Source organism: Engraulis encrasicolus, chromosome 19 (assembly GCF_034702125.1).
Source record: "Engraulis encrasicolus isolate BLACKSEA-1 chromosome 19, IST_EnEncr_1.0, whole genome shotgun sequence".
NCBI lineage: Eukaryota > Metazoa > Chordata > Actinopteri > Clupeiformes > Engraulidae > Engraulis > Engraulis encrasicolus.
This window is the reverse complement of record NC_085875.1, coordinates 21,584,692-21,597,746: the sequence shown is the minus strand read 5'-3', so window position 1 is coordinate 21,597,746 and position 13,055 is coordinate 21,584,692. Positions and strand designations below refer to the sequence as shown.

At 39.9% G+C, this 13,055-nt stretch overlaps 1 long non-coding RNA gene across 6 annotated transcripts; it reads left to right on the top strand.

Moving 5' to 3' along the window:
* Positions 1–1,436: 1,436 nt before the first annotated feature.
* LOC134470056 (uncharacterized) lies at positions 1,437–4,171 on the top strand. 6 transcript variants are annotated; one of them, XR_010039136.1, is made up of 5 exons: positions 1,439–1,488; positions 2,048–2,132; positions 2,423–2,548; positions 3,216–3,301; positions 3,993–4,171. It is a non-coding gene; the product is annotated as an uncharacterized LOC134470056 (long non-coding RNA). The 6 variants fall into 6 exon arrangements; XR_010039135.1 differs by lacking the exon at positions 2,048–2,132 and having other exon boundaries at positions 1,437–1,488; XR_010039132.1 differs by having other exon boundaries at positions 2,048–2,548.
* The last annotated feature ends 8,884 nt before the right edge of the window (positions 4,172–13,055 follow it).

Genomic DNA, 13,055 nt, shown 5'->3' with positions numbered 1-13,055 from the left:
CTTTCTGACAATGAAGTGAAGTTCTCCAGCTCCTCTCCCACAACAGAGCCCGCTTTCCTCACCAGTCTGTCAAGCCGCGCAACATCTCTCTTCCTTATGCTTCCACCCCAGCATACCACTGCATAAAAAAGTACACTGGCAACCGCAGACTGATAGAACATAGTGAGGAGTGTGTTGCACGAGCCTGATCTCGAAGGATTGCGTCTCATTTATCACGCAAACCAAACTCAAAATTGCGTCAATATAAGGACGCATTCTCTTTTATGTCACACATGCGCAGTGGCCACTCTGTTGTCTGGAGCCCCCTGACATCTTTGTAGCCTAATTTACTGAAAAATAAGCCGTTATTCATGTTGCTCCACATAACCGCGTATTGCAACTTCATAATTAAATCCCCACAACAAAATACTGAGCTTATGGGCTATTTTAGTCACATTTTAGTTCCTAGACAAAAGTCTGTTTTGCTAGGATATTAATAAAATAACAGAAACTGTTTTATCCTATACGAGAGCATTTGTAGTATTTGTCCAGAAGACTTTTGTGGCTGAAAACCATTCAACCAGTAAGGTTTTTGAAATATTCATTGTAAATAACCCTGACGTACCCCCACTGTTTATGATGATGTCATTTCATCGCGACCTCCATGCATTGGATTGTGGATTTGATTCACAGACCTGTATTAACCACTGCCTGCAGTCTGATGTGGTTTGGCTGAGCTTTATTCATCAATTGGTAAGTTAATCTGATAAATTAGATATTTATGATCTACCCTATTTGAATGCTTGACACAGCGGCACATCGGGATGATCATGCAATTTGTTTATCACACAATTCCCACTTCATTTGTTAAGCTAACTTGGTTTTACGAGCTAGCTGCTTCTACACCCGTATTGTATTGCTGGCGTGATTTGTGATGTTAACAGTTTAGTCCATAATTTATTAACGTGATTGTTTATATGCGTGCCATCTCAGCCACATCCACCTCTGGTTTGCATGTAACATCAAAATTAGCTGCAAGTTCAGTGTGGTGCAACTAAGTTAGCCTAGCTTTACCAAAGGTGTTGTATGATTGTTCTCCCTTTCCAAGGTCTCTGGCTTTTCCAAATTCGACATTAGCTCATTTTGCATCACTAACTAATCAGTATTAATGTGTATTTTGTGTGCAAAGTGCCGTTGAAAATATCTGAAAAAGGAGATCTGAACAGAAATAAGAGGAGCTATTAAGTCACACCAACCTAATTGTCTCTTCTAAGCACAATCTTCTCGTTGATTTAATGCATGTTATATTTTCCATCCTCTCCACAGAATATGACAACATTGTCTTCATATGGCTGTTTGTATGCATTATCTAACTGAAGTTGTGTGTGGTTTTTCTGTTGCACATTTAAGAAACTTACTATTTCTTTTGGTCTGAATCTTACTTTACAGTTTTATGTCTCCAGTTTTCCCTGAGGTCCAAAATATTCAGTGGAGTGAAACTGTTGATGGGTAAGTAGTAGTTTCATTTAATTCATATGCTGTGTTTTTTAACTGAAGTACAACACAAATCTCAATCCCTCTTTATCAGATCTCATTCTATCTGGTGACATTAGGATATAATTATCAATATTATAAATGCAGTTTTTAGGCATGTCCTTTGTATGTTCACAAAACCTATGAACGAAAGAGAGGGAAGACTAGGAGGGGCCTAGCAAAACCAAAGAGGCACATTAATACTGTAAAAATGACAATGACAGCATAGACGAGCATCATCATATTGGCTGAGAGGACACTATGATACCTCTTCCTTACGATGGTGAATAGTAGATGAGCTGGATAAAAGAGGGGTTAGAGTTTATGCAAATAGTCTTCCCTTAAAAATATCTACCCCCTGCAACCTTGTATGGAAATGGTCTCATCTTGAAAATCACTTGTATTGATATCATTAATACAATTGCTGAGGGGGTTAGTAGACTTAAGTCAGTGATGTGTATTTCCATTGCATTGGTTAATGTGCAGTCTGTTCAAAGTAAGATTCAATATCTATTGGTTGTGTTTCTGTCAGAAGTACAGTGCATTACCAGGCGAATACACCGGTGGCGACAAGATCAAGCGACAGAGAATCGCTGGACTGTGCAGCAAGAGTGATAGAAGTATGTCCGTTAAAAGCAGAATGCAAGCAGTCCAACATTCCAATTGGCTGTGGCGACTGTTGCAATACCACATCATAGCTAATTTGAATAATAAGTAAAACTACAAACTGTCGCTCAAGTCGCGCGAATTGCCTCTAGTTGCCCGAATCACTTTTGTTGCGCGACTCAATGCAAAGTCAATTACTTCCGTCGCTGGAATCGCTGATGTAGTGCTTGGTCTATTTGTGACGGATATGTTGTGGTAGGCTATTCACCTTCTATTCTTGCTATGGTTCATTCTTCTGTTTCAGCAGCAAAATGTAACAAGCTTGTCCTGGAGGACTGCTCTGATGGGGAATGCTGTGGAGGAGAGACAGGCAGACTGTGGTCCATCGTGTGTGCTCCCAGTGCGTTAATACACGGACAGTCCTTTTTAAGTAAGATTTCATATCTCCTGGACCAATAATGAAAATTTGTATTGATCAAACAAAAAAATGAAGGAGGAATAATATCCATTTATATAATCATTCAATGTGTCATTATGCATGTTTTTGTAATTTCACAGTGACACTTTTACATGTAGTTAAACACATTTCATATACAGACAAAAAATGTGCTAGGCTCCAGTGCTTGAGATTGTGACTGATGTAGACTTTGCAGCTGCACATTTAGTCCACCAGATGGCAGGATTAAGCTTACAAATCAAATAGTTACAATTAACAAAAGGCTTGACCTCAATGGGTGGCTGAACTGGTAGAAACACTTTTAGATGTTATGTTTAGTCATGGGAACTTGTGCCCAAGTCATGGAAAAGTCATGGACATTTGTTGGTTAAAATGTCTTTGAACTCTGATTGGTTGCGTTTCTGTGAAAAGTGGCACATTTAAAAAGATGCATTTCTGCATGTTGCTGTCTTTCTTTAGCCTCCTAGTTTCATAATCAAAAAGCAAGTTCACAGTAAGTAGTTTTGGTATTTTGGGCAGGTCTTTGATGTGCAGATTTAATGTAGTGGTGCGCTGCTTTCTTCATCTACACCTTTCTTCATCCACACCTACTGGTGCTATCACAATAACTGATGTACACTTCTATCTGTGTTGTTTTCAGGTGCAACCAGAGGAATAATGTGATTGAGAGGAAGAGTGGCCCCATACATTGCTTGACCTGGAGCCTACCAAAGTCTAAGGTCTCAGGTAGGCAGCAATTGTGGGAATCTTGTTGGAATGTATTGTGTGTTGGCGTTACAGGGCATTCCACTCATTTCTTTGTGGTTAGACGATTCAATGTCATGAATGTCAGCCAAATCACTGGGGTAACATACTGTATGCTTTTAAACTAAACTTCTGTCTAAATTGGAAAAAACACTACTAACATGATGTTTGCCCAAGTATTGACACTACATCTTATGTGACATTTTTATGGTCGCCCTTTTACATGAAACTTAGTATGTTTCATAAGGGGCCAGTGCACAGTATGTTAGCATTTGACCACCACTGTTTGAGGTGCTGAGGAAATATCTTCAACTCCTCAACATGATGCAATTTCAAATGCCTGAATCTGGACTCATGTACCCTCCACAAGCCGTACACAAGTTTTGATGAGCCTGATTGAAATTAAGAGATGAAACTAAGGTGTTCACTCTTAAATTAGAGCTGATACTAATAGTATTACTGATAGTAGATACTAATAGTATTACTATCTCTCACAGTTTGTAATCATAATTTTAGCATTCCTGTTTAATGATGGAATGCTCTTGCTGAGGACTGCTGATTCTGCTGTGTTGTGTTTTGTAGTTGGTGTTAATGTTGTTGTTTTTTTATATGGCCATATGCACCGTCATATATTTACTCATGCCCATGCATGTATATTTATTTTGTTTTGCAGGTGTCTCCAGAAGAACACATCCCAATGAAGACCCCAGTCATAGTCATCAACTTGACAGCTCAGCCTGTTACTTGAACTGTGTTCTTAGAGCCAAGTGTAACTGAGGTGTTTCCACACAGTCTGTCCCCCTTAGATCTTGAACTTGCCACCACCTAGTCAACGCATCGGTTCGGGTATGGGAGGCACAGCACGATGCAGCTGAGCTAAAGGACCAGTCCCATAGCTCAGCGCTACCGATACTGTATGAGGCTTCGGGAGGGAGGTTTACTATTCTTCCACGCCACACTCTGCTAGTTGGCCTCCGTTACACAAGCTCGAATAATCCAAGCAGCCAATCCAACTTCTTCAGCACTGCCTTTGAACACTATGAAGAACCACTCAGAACCACTGGTCCTAGAACTAAATGACCACATTATACTGTTAAAGGTCCACTGTGTAGGATGGTGATCAGAGCAGGTATTGCACCTATGCTGCTCATTGCAACTGTGCTACCTATTGTCCATTTTGACTTTTGAATTTTCAAGAATTTTACCAAGTATTTACTAGTATGTACCGATATTTACTAGTATGACCAAAATACAGTACATTATGCAACTAAATTCAAGATGGTGGACAATGGACTCCTTTCATGTTTTCATGAAAAGTGTAATTTTCCCAGTCATAATGAATACTCAGAATTTGATGGTGGTAAGTATTCTGAAAAAGGTTACATTTGTGAATGGCCTGAATGAATTCTGGAAAGAAACTGCTTAAAAATATTACACAGCGTACCTTTTAACATTTCATCTGTAGTAACAGAATGTAGCGTTTCTCAGCTGCGACTCAAACCTAGACCCTCTTTCGTGGTGGTTGTTGTAATGACACACTAAAAGCGATAATATTGAAGCTGCTCAGAAAGTGTCACTGGATATATACCTTGATAAAAGCAACAGAATCTTCAAAGAAGAACAGATACAAAATGGGATGCATGCATCATGACATTCCAACTGGTTGCAGTGATATTCATGGAAATGTCTAATGCCTTTTCACCATTAACTTAAACTTCTTTTATGTTCTGTTCTTGTCTCTTTGTTATGATTGAATTAGGAGTTTTAATTTACACAAAAGCTGACACATTTCCCGCCTTTCTGTTAAGACTTGGTCCTAAGTGTTCTGATTTGTTTGCTGTTTTATACCTTGTGAATATTGATGATTTTTTAATGATTTTTAATAAACTGTTTTGATCATTACATTGCACGTCTTAGTTATTTACAGGATTTTGGTCACAGTCCCTGGAGATGTGTGGGTTTAGGTGCGTTGCACAAGGGCACTTCAGCTGAGGATGTCGGGCGAGGTAAAGCTGGGATTCAAACATGCTACCCTCTGATCTTAAACTCATTTCCTCAAGCATTAGACCACGACTGATCACCTTGTTTTACTGGTGATTTCATGTTTAATGCAATAAATAAAACATCTTAGCATTGATGATGCCCTTAGTAATTACTGTCATTGTCTTTTAAAGTATGATCACTGCATTTTGGTCATGGTTATAAGGCCAAGTTAGGCTAACACTGACTTGAGGAGTCTTCAGTGCAGCATATTGATAAAGTCCAGACACTGAGTTAGTTGATTCAATACAGTATGGACAATGAGTCTTTTTGGGCTGCATTATGAAAGAGAGCTGGCCCAAAACCTGGTTTAGTATGTGTTGGTGTTGAATACTCAATAGAAATGCAGGAGCAAAGTGAAATGATATCATGCAGTCTTGTACATTCCTTATGATGTTTAAAGACTACATTCACCATTTCTAGCTACCTTCTAGGCCAGATGTGGGCAAACTCTGGCCCGGGGGCCACATGCGGCCCGCTGAGCCATTTCATGTGGCCCGCAGAGCCTTTACAGCAAAGACGACTTTAAAAATAAGCTTTTAAATTCATACGGTCACTCAACGTTTTTAAAATGGCCGCCTGAAATAGGGGTCTTGCCAACTTAAAAATGGGCAGAAATGGCATAGCTGACAAGTTATGTTCACTTGTACGCAATATCTTATTATTAGCAAGGGGCAAGTTGCCTGCGGCATCTGGCCCCTCGGACGATATTCTAAACCCAATGTGGCCCTTGGGCCAAAATAATTGCCCACGACTGTTCTAGGCCCATAAAATGTGGTAAGCACAGAAATGAGTAGTTGTGCCCCTGTGTACACCAGTGATACACATATTTCAAGACTACAAGAACACTAGGATTCTATCACCATTTTCAGATACTTTATAGGCTGGTAGAATGTTGATTATATGCTACCAGGACATTCTGACATGTCCATACAACAACTCACCCAGGCATGGCCCGTATTCTAAAGAATTGTATTATTTGAACCCAAGATTAAAGCCATGCATGTGACATACAATAATTTCCTGAATTATGCTGTGTAATCTAATTGCAATTTACACACTCACTGGTTCTGTAGCACCACCTTATACACCACAGGGGTTTCATCATTTTCAGTTTGTTTCATCATTTTCAATTTGTGTAATCCCTAACAGTAACATAATGTTCCACGTGCTCATATTTGTTTTCAATAACTGCCCTATAACTCTATTACAGGCTATTCATTATGGAATTCGTGATAATTAGGGTTAGGGTTACCATTTCTAATTTCCTTTTATTGCAGGATGACAAAATTTGGTATGCAACATCAATGTGTAACGAAAAACATGGGATTGGAGTCTGATTGTGGATTACTCATTGTTAAACTCAATAGCGCCCCCTAGGAATTCTTTTTTTTGACATTTTTGGCACCATCTGCTGGCAACATGCAACAATCTGGAAATCTAAAATTTGGCATAGAACATCTTTGTGTCTCCCAGAATAAGTAAGTTAAGTCAAATTACAGATTTCCTAGCCACAGACTCTGTAGCGCCCCCTACAATTTCATGCACTTTCTCTCTTTTTGACAACTTTGGCCCCACCCCCTTGGAATTCAAAAGTACATACAGACTTCATATTGGATATGTCACTTATATAGGTCACACTGAACATGTGAGTGAAGTCAAAATGCAGCCAACACATTTGCAGACTCAATAGCGCCCCCTAGAAATTCTATTTTTTGTCAGTTTTTCCTAATTTTTGACCCAGTCTACAGCCAACACATAAAAAGGTAGAAGCCTGCAATTTGGTATGTTAGATCTATGTGTCACACAGAATAGGAAAAATAAGTTAAATTACAACTTCCATGTTCACTGGCTCTATAGCGCCCCCTAGAAATTCCACATTTTTGATTTTTGGCCCCGCCTCCCAGTCACATACAAGCAGGTAGAGGGCCAATATTTTACAGATATGTTTGTCACTATAGCCTCTATCAAAATATGTGCCATATGTTGACATTCCATGAAAAAAAAGGTGTTACGCCTACCAAGCTGTAAATGGCTCCTTCGCTTCTTTTAATGGTACCTTTTTAGGATGGCTGTGGGCTAAGCATCGACAGAGCATGAAAATTTGGTGTAATATTTTTTTTTTTGCAGATCATGTATTTCTGCATCAAGACAAGTCAAAATAAGAATGTTTTGATGTTTTTTGACCAATTTATTGACTTTTAAGCATTAAAAGTCACAACCGTTGGATGCCAAAATTACACATGGCAAGCATTTCCCTTTCCCCACAGTGGCTACTATTAGTCAAATGCCTGAAAAATGGTTAATATAATTTCAGCACATATCCATTTGTCAATTCAAGTACATATTGGGATGTGTAAGTGGGTAATAAATGATTTATTAACTTAAAATTACCAACCGTCATAGCCGTTTCCTACCAAAATCATGCATTTCCAAGCATCCCAGTTTGCCCCACAGTGGCTACATTGACTCAAATACCTGAAAATTGGGTTTTCAATCATTTATTTACTTATAAGTATCAAAAGTCTTAGTCGCTTGCTGGCACAATTATGTATTTCCAAGCAATTCAGGATGCCCCACGCATGGCTATTGAATCAAGCGTCTAAATCTTGGATTATTTCCTATCAACTTGCCAATTCAAGTGCATATGTGGATGTTAAAGAGAGTTTTAAGGATGTATGGACATAAAAGTAGGCTACCAAAAGTCATAGCTTGCTGCCAAAATAAGCATATACGTTCCCCCATTGAGTCAAATCATGCTGGATTATTTCTGCAAGGCGTATGTTCACCTATCAATTAAACTAAAATGTGGATATTCAAGTGGGTTTTGAATTAGGCTATGTAAGTTATGTGTGTAGGCAAAACATACCTATTTTTACAGAAAAAAAAACGAACTGGCAGCATATCCAAAACGGTCTCAGATTTGACATTGCAAAACTGTTTTTTATTTTTATTTTGGAATGGCACACATCTGGCCTATAAGCACAACTCAAAATACATATTTACAAGTGGGTTTTGAAGGATCCAAGCCAGGAGTATTAAGACAAAATGCCAAAATCAAAATCTGAAATAAAGTTAGGCCAAACTAAATATTTGTTTTGTGTGTAATATTGTTTTGTGTGTAATATTTTTAGTATTATTTCCAGAGTAATACTAATACTACTGCTACCCATTAACAGATGTTAGGAGACCTTTTTAATGAATACTTACCACCGTCATGAAATTCAAAGTAGGCTATTTGTTATGACCGCCATTTTGAATGTCCAGAAATAGAATTTTTAGCTGCAAAACTTACTGTACTTTGGTCATACTATTAGATATCACTTTAGGCCTATTATTTAGTAATTAATCATGAAAAGATCTAATTTGGCAATGGGCAGCACTGTTTCAATGAGCAGCATAGTTGCAATACTCTGGCCAACATCCTACACAGCGCACCTTTAAGTAGACCTAATATGTAACGAATTGGTCATTGCCATTCTGGTAACAGCTAATTTAGGTCTACAGGGGTAGTGTTTTAAAATGTTACATACACTCTTCTCCATCATCATGCATGGTAGTTCATATTGTGTTACATATGAATGAGCTGTTTCATTGGCCTGGGCTCACTCATATTCCTCTGACAACCAAATTGCATGTTCAAGTCTTGTTACAACATACATTAATGGTGTATGTGGGCCAACTGTGTAATACACATTTGAAATGATCCCATGGGCTGCATGAAATTAAGATTTTGCCCCCAGTGTTATGTACAATAAAACTGTAAACAATACGCTACACACAGAGCTGTCAAAGTCTAGCCATACCAGACGTTTATTTCACTGAACTCGCATCCCAGCATGCCCTGCACAAATGTTATTATGTCGTCTTCAAGTAGCATCAGGAAATATGAAATATCAGCACAGGCAACAGAGCAGACATAACATTTCCCCCCTCCCCAGGGGAGACCCAGGAACATCATTCATATTGTCAGAGTACATAGTCCCTGAGATGGCCTGGATGGGGACTTGTACGGGCCGGTCGCCTCCAGGTCTGTTGCAGTAGGCGGCGGCACCTTGCGAACACGGCGGAAAATGGCGGGACCCAGCTGCTCAGTCACTTGCAGTGGGGCAGAACAGAATGACTTGAGCTTGTGGCCCCGGGTAGGCCTGCGGATCCTCAATCAGTCCAGTGGAGCAAGTGTGGGGCTTTTAACCCTGTGGGAGCGGTCAAAGCACTGTTTCACTCTGCGTTGATGAGTGGCGACCCAGCTGCTCCATTGTCTGGTGTCGCGCACCATGCGGGGCAGATGGTAGTGGGCCAACAGGGAACTGCAGACGATCCAAAGGTAAAGGCAGTTCGGTCTAAGTTTAATGTGAAGACTAGCAAAAAACACATTCTATTAATTTAACATATACTCAACTCAAGCTCAAACCTGATAAAGGCATATAGTATATTGACAATTCAAAATTCAAAACAAGGACCAACCAGATGTGTCAATTACGTAAACTTTGACAAAGTTTTGTATAAAAATCACCTGTCACATCGACTTGACTGGTCCCTTGAAGAAGAAATATTACAGACTGTACACAATTCAGAATCGTTGGCAGGCATCATTAATGTATCACAGCTATTCAAACCACCTGAAATAAAATATGACTTATAGTGGATCGTGTAGAATTATACTGTGAGTCTGCATACAGCCTCTGGTCATGCCATGACCAAGTGAAGACGTATGGCAGTTCTTCAGTCACTTGGTCATAATTCGGCATCCTGGGATGGGAGAGAGGAGGGACGATTCGGCATGACAGTCTGGTAGATGAAGATGTTGGCGAGTCTGGAGTTGCGGAAGCAGATACTCCTGTACCTCTACCCGGAGGGCAGCAGGCTGAACAGCTTGTATGCGTTATAATCAGTCCTGCCAATAATCAGTCCTTCATAGGTGAAGCAGGTGGTAAATGTCTTGCTTGAGGGGAGTGGGGTCCCAGAAGCCTTGTTGTAGTCTGTGCAGCTTCCACCCCACATAGTGATGATGAATCTACGGAATTCGGTGACACACTGGAAACAACATAAAAAACAGGAGATATATATTTTAAACAAATATATACTTTTTTTTAAAAAAAGCAGGAGATATATACACAGAAACATATACATAACAATCTCAAATTAAATACAGATTCAGACATTACAATGGCTTTCCACTTGTTGCTGCATTTGGGGAAATGATACATTTTTTTAGTGTACTCATCCCTCTCAACTTTCAAGCAGTTTGTGGAGACTCATCTCGTCTGAGAGAGCTCCCCTACATAACAAAGCATTCATTCCTAATCTGTAATTCATAACCCTATGCACTTACTTTATCCTGCTTACACACGATCAGTAGGTCTTCAGTTTTACAATGGTTTACTTGTATACAGCTGTCCTCTGTGTTCACCCCACACTCTGATCCACATGGATACACATTTGGATAAAGTGTCTGCTAAATGCATTGTAATGTAATATAATGTGATAAAATCACAACACCAAAACAACAACTAAACTGTACTTAAGTTAACCTTCCTCTACTTGGTGGGTTAAAAGATGTCAAGTAGACATATTCTTTTCAGCTTTACAATGTAGAGGGGTGATATTTGTGTGGAGATCTACAAACACAACTGGGAGGTTAGCATGGTCCATTCTGCAGGAGCAGCACTGAGCAATGTGTGCGGTGTGGGGGAGATAATATGGTTAGGTTGAGAAATATGGTTAACTACTTCTACTGTGATCCACCTTCATAGTACACGGACGTAAGACACTTTACCACTGACAGATATTTGGTTGTCTATTGACCCCAAGTGATGGCCTTCAAAAACATCACAGGCAGGATAATGGAGCGCAACTTGAAAAGAATATGCTTTTTCGACAGATAAAGTAAAACATACCTGCAACCAAACTGGCAGTGTGTTCACTCATCATCTCCTTAGCACATACCCATTAGAATCTGTGAAAAGTGTAACATGCAATGAAATTAGAGTTGTCTGCCTGTATTGTGAAACTCAAACATTCTAATGACTAATCTTGCGGAGCGAGTAATTAGTGGTGTGTGTGTGGAGTCAAGTCAGTTATATTGTCATTTTCTTCATATGCACAGGTTATACAAGTAAAATGAAATTCTCACTCTATGCCATGCCAGGACATAGTCTGTAAATGTCAGCCCTGTGTATGTCTGACATTACAGTGCAAGACAGGACACGTAACACTAGTAACAATAAAGTAATTAATTAATAAATAATTACAACAAGCAGCGTTGGTGCATTGTATGTTACAGAGGCCAGCAGTTCTTGGTAGTGGAGGTCTGAGGTAGTGCAGGTAAGGTGCAGGTAAGGTGCAGTCACATGGTGCGGTTCCATAGGAGCTGTCTGTGTGTGTGTATGCGTGTGCGTGTGTGTGTCCTTTCCACGAGGGACAGGATCAACAAGCCGGTATGTACAGTATGATGTCAAACGCAAACAGGTCATTTGAGTAATCTGGGTCTTCACTTTTTCCCTTGGATGCTCATCAGTGTAGGGCCTCTAAAACTTGGTCGAAGTAGACAAATACTGTGGCACTCAAGGTAACATTTTTTTTTCTTTCATTATTTGGCTACAATGCCTACGTGTTTCGATCCTTATGTCCCTTCCTCAGGCATATGTAAAAATTGTAACCTTTAGGAGTTTAGTGCCTCAGCATTTTTCTACCTATGTATGATGTGTTGTATGTTGTTGCAGGGTCCAGACAGTTATTGTTGGGTAGTGTATGAATGGGATAGTGGGGTAGTGTGTTTAGAGAATGCCAAAAATCTGCACATAAGCAGTGTAGTCAGTAGATCCACATCACAAGATGAGATTCTGGGGGGTGAAATGGGATGAATTTGATGTGCAAAATAGAAAGACCACAGCTGACCGACCAGTATGACAAAATGTTCAGTTTGTGTATGCTTACCTGCAAATTAGTCTCTGGAAGTAGGAGGGGGAGGGCTGGATTATCTGACGGAGGCTGGACAGGATGAATTCCATGGGAATGGTTGAAGAGGGCAGTCGGGGTGCCCGGAGTGTCATCACTACCCCTCGCTGCAGCTCCTGGATCAGCTGGGTTGTTGGCACTGCCTGGGCTGAGGAGCTGGATTTCTGTTTTTGCCATGATTGGTAGACCCTTTGAATAACTCGTTACCAGCATGATCTATGTAGGTGGGAACAAGCAAAATCCACAAAGATGGTGTGTATACAGCAGGGGTGAAAGTAGTTTTCATGTCTTACAGGTGCTATACCCCACCCATCCCCACCCTCAACCAAACAAAATAAACATGAGCACTACAGATCTATAACTGACTCTTTCAGGTGTCTTCATAGGACACTTGTCTCAAATGGCAGTGTATGTGTTTTTCCACACCTTGCTTTTTCAGATGAGGGTTTTTGTCCAGCATTAACTCTGTTCTCTTACCAGCTATGTGTTGCTGCTGTAAATGTTATACCAGTCATACACACCTGTGCGCAACGGTACACTTTCAGATGCCTAGGAGCGATGCGATGGAGATGCCTAGGGAAATGCAGACATAACATATGATGACCATATGATCACAAGACTACTACTACTACTACTGTAACAAAACAACAACAAAAAACACAAATAACAGTACTAAAAACATTATGGTAAGCTTATTTAGTCACACAGCATCTCATTCATATGCAGTTAAAAAAAC